The 4,370-nt window shown below is 43.0% G+C and overlaps 1 protein-coding gene across 4 annotated transcripts in view; it reads left to right on the forward strand.

Annotated features, from left to right (window-relative positions):
- The first annotated feature begins 344 nt into the window (after nt 1-344).
- OPN5 (opsin 5) overlaps nt 345-4,370 on the forward strand; it is a 36,895-nt gene continuing 32,869 nt past the window's right edge. For 2 of the 4 annotated variants that reach the window (XM_083830406.1, XM_083830407.1), the window contains exons 1-2: nt 345-377; nt 4,221-4,370. The exon at nt 4,221-4,370 is cut by the window's right edge and continues 31 nt beyond it. The gene's annotated coding sequence lies outside the window, so the exon portion shown is untranslated. The remainder of the gene's footprint in view (nt 378-4,220) is intronic. The other 2 variants (XM_083830408.1, XM_083830409.1) reach the window with 2 other exon arrangements.

Raw genomic sequence — 4,370 nt, forward strand, 5'->3', positions numbered from 1 at the left:
ATGCTCAGCTGAGAATTGCGCAGCACAGGGTGTCCTGGTTTCAGTTAGGACAGAGTTAATTTTCCTCCTAGTAGCTGGTAGGGTGCTATGTTTTGGATTAGTATGAGAAGAGCGCTGATAACATGCTGATGTTTTAATTGTTGCAGAGCAGTGTTTACACCAGGCCAAGGACTTTTCGGCTTCTCGCTCTGTCCTGCCAGCGAGCAGGCTGGGGGTGCAGCAGGAGCTGGGAGGGGACAGACCCAGGACAGCTGACCCAAACTGGCCAAAGGGGTATTCCATACCATCTGACGTCATGCTAAACAATATATAGGGGTGGCTGGCTGGGGTGGGGGGGCCGGCTGCTCGGGAATAGGCTGGGCATCGGTCAGCGGGTGGTGAGCAATTGCATTGTGCATCACTTGTTTCCTACACATTATTATTATTAGTACTATTATTATTATTATTGTTATTATTATTTTCCTGTCTTAATAAACTGTCTTTATCTCAACTCACAGGCTTCACTTTCCCGTTTCTCTTCCCCATCCCAGAGAGGGAGGGGGGAGGGTGAGTGAATGGCTGTGTGGTGTTTAGCTGCCAGCCGGGTTAAACCACAACACAGGGACAATTTGAAAGATGGGTATCCCAAATGAATGAAGAATTGGATTTTGGTGGTATATTGCTGTTCTAATCTGAAATCTGTGGATGAAAATTAACTGTGGGGTTTTGGTGCAGTAAGGATGCACTACTCCTATCATACACATAGTCTGTTCCTTTTTACTTATGAGTGTGGATTCTTTTCCTGATTAGGACTGTTAATGTAAACATACTCTTTTCCCACTTCTCTGTTTGCTTAGCCATTCAGATCTTCTCTTCATCAAAAAAAAAATCTCAACAGTATTTCTAAATGGAGGGAATGTCACCTCCCTTCTCTCTTTCTCTAATTTCATGATTCTTTATTTAGACTAGTGTCTTCCACACTTCACCTTTCCCAAGAGAGGACTTCATGGGTAGTTTTGAGATCAGAAGTTTTCTGCTCTCTGGAGATGAGGAATTTTTGGATGTGTCTTAAATTTGTTACTGGACACTGCATATAGTCATGAGTTGCTTGCCATGTCTTCTCAACCTATACAAATCCTTCTGCAAAATTATTGTGCATTGTTTTAAAACTCTGTATCTGCTCCTTCCCAGAAATCTGTAACCTCTCAAGAGCTTTCATTTTGATAGCAGCAGACTGACTGATGCACTTGCATCACCATCCTTTGCAGTGCAAGGTGTCTCAGTGGGTTGGTCATTGTGGGGAAGATCTCAATGTCAGGAGCGTTAGAGCTCATCCAAGTGACACGTCAACAGGGAAGGGTTGGACATGTGCACAATTGCTCCACTTGACAAATTGCGTCCAAGAATTAATATTTAAAATATCACCCAGAGTGGTACTAGTAGCTTTAGCATAGTCAATGACTCAGTTAACGTGTTTTGGCAGCTAGAAGATGAGGCCCCAAGAGAGAATGGCACCCACCACCACTGAGCTCTTCTGTGCCTTAAGCTCTGCACTGGCATTGGATTAATTAATTCTGTCACATGTCATGATGCATGACTTGGAGGTTCGCACAGCCTTGCCCTTTAATGAGCCCTGGCATTTACTTCTCAATGAGAGAGTGTGAGTGCCCTAAGAGTAATTAGGATGGACACATCCTGATGGATGAGGCTCTTTTACTCACATTCTCCTCTCTCAAGCCATTGTGTGTAGCCAAGCTGAAACTACATAAGCAGAGCAGAGTTACTTAAGTTTTATGTCAGCTGATCAGTGTGATGTTAAACATCAAGGCACGCTTTTTTTTTTTTTTTACAACCATGTGAATGAACAGGCTTGCAAGGCAACCTGAATTTGGCACATGGCCACAGTTACTTTGAACCGATGTTCCATGTGCTGCACCAAGAACACTGCACAGTGCTGGAAATGATTCAGTTCACAGGGGCTGCACTGTGCTTCGTGCTGTTTGTTGAAAAAGTACGTTACAGTGCTGGTGTGTACCAGTAACTGAAGTCCTTCTATTCTGATAATATTTTTGAGGGTTTTGTATTAAATTATTAATTCATTAAAAGGCTGCTCTAGAAATAGAAAATTTCTATGTACTGGTAAGCTGAATGATGTTTTCCTTCCCTTCCCTTCCCTTCCCTTCCCTTCCCTTCCCTTCCCTTCCCTTCCCTTCCCTTCCCTTCCCTTCCCTTCCCTTCCCTTCCCTTCCCTTCCCTTCCCTTCCCTTCCCTTCCCTTCCCTTCCCTTCCCTTCCCTTCCCTTCCCTTCCCTTCCCTTCCCTTCCCTTCCCTTCCCTTCCCTTCCCTTCCCTTCCCTTCCCTTCCCTTCCCTTCCCTTCCCTTCCCTTCCCTTTTTAAATCAACTATTCAGTCTTGTGTTATTACAAGCGTGCTCATTATTGACTTTTTGACTTTCGTCTCTCTGTTCATGACAGTCTTGACATGAAAGGTAATATGCTAACTGGGTTCTTCCAAGCTTAGGAAGACCAGCAGCGTCTTGGTTCTCTCCAGCCAATAGAACATACCTGATTACTTATCTTCCAGCTATGTCTTTTTTTTTTTTTTTTTTTCCCCCAAGGTTCCTGGAAAAAATTGTCCCACAGCTTGAAACTGTAAGTCTTACACCTTCACTAAGTCCTGCTAAAGTAGTTCATCAGTCAGTTCACAACATTTGCATTGGTACCACATCCTAAACGTATCCTGGTACACTCAAAATACTGTTATGGAACTCATATACACATATAAGAATTAATGACTAGTCCAATTAAAATAAGGCAAAAGCTTCTACTGGCCCAATTAAAATGATACCCATACATCCACAATCTAAATAATTTAATTAAAATTAAAGGTGTGAAATCACCAATTAACAGCAATATACAGGCTACATTGTCTTATTGCTCTCCCTCTTCTCCAAGCTACTTTCTCACCCTTGTGGTTGCCTGTGACTTCCTGTGGTCACCAGCTGAGGATCGTCAAGTGCCTCAAGTTACCCAAATTGCTGTTGATGGCAATAGTTTCTTCACTTCAATTTTGTGGTTTGCTCGGGGATATTTTATACTGCTGTTAGCGAGTTGCTTTTCCAGTGATCTATGATCCTGCACTATGCTATGATTTTTGCTCACATGTGGTTATTGGACTTTTGCCTTTTATGATATGACTAAACCTTACTAAATATGAACAAGTCCAAGGCTTAAAGCCTCTTAGCAGGGTCTGTGGTTAAAAGAATAACGATCTGACCATTTGCTTTTGCTGCTAGAGGTTAGCCACCTGACTGCTTTGCTGCTATAGCAAGCAAAGCAAGTCAAGACCAGTTAAGATGAGGACTAACATCAGGACTTGAGCTATGTGGTTTGCTGCTAGCACTGACAACATCATATCATGAACACCACCTGCAATAAAGTGAGGAATAAACTCCGTCCTCTTCCACTGCTGCCTTTCAAGGGTTGTTTGCCATAATTTCTGCAGCTGGGGGAAGCAAAATCTTTCTTGATATAGTGATAATCAAGAGATAAGTGACATGTCCCCAAAGGACTTCAGTTTATAACTTCTGGTGTATGACTCCATAGCAAATATCAACATATTCCCTAAAAGAGATGTTATAGGCCAGAAGTTTCAGTGGGAACCTGAAAGTCCAATTCTTCTGGTACTGCTTTGGAGGAGAACCATACTCCTGTTGTCTTCTGTTGTCTGCCAAAGGCTCTTAGACATTACACCCATCTTTCCCTTTTCCTCCTTTTTACCCATTCCTTGTTTTTTCCAAGCCCTGATCCTTCTGTGATATATCATTCTCTTCAACCCTCAAACCCTTTATTTATATGTGAATAAAGTGGAGGTGAGGAGAAATAGGACACTGTGTAGCATCTGCCTTTGGGACTCATTGCCTACAGAGCAGCCAGTTACCTTGGTCACCTCTTGAGGCTTTCAGGGGAGCAATACAACACTGGTTGTGGGGGTGGGGGGGTTGGAGCTTATCAACCCGAGAGCTTTTCCGACATCTGCAACTGTTTTGGCACAGTGACAGTCTGGAAGACTGAAATCTTACCTAGTGTGAATTTTCTGTTCAGAAAAGCTTGTGTTTTTCACCTTTCTCTGCCCTGGTTCTTCACCCTGTAAATAAAAGATGGCTGTAATGATGAGCATTATCTGCAAAGCAGCTTCAAGTCAATTGAGCATAAATCTCTGTGTTCCTGTTAATTCTTTAGTGGACAGTCCTGATGTCACTTGCCATACAAAGTTTTTGGTGCTGTAGCCTGGATTTTGGGTCAACCGGAAAGTAACTCCAGAGTTCCATGATCCTTCCTTTTATACCCTGTGCTCCTGTACCTCCTGGGCTGGAGGATTTGTACCTGTGC

This window comes from Anser anser, assembly GCF_964211835.1.
Source record: "Anser anser genome assembly, chromosome: 3".
Taxonomy (NCBI): Eukaryota; Metazoa; Chordata; class Aves; order Anseriformes; family Anatidae; genus Anser; species Anser anser.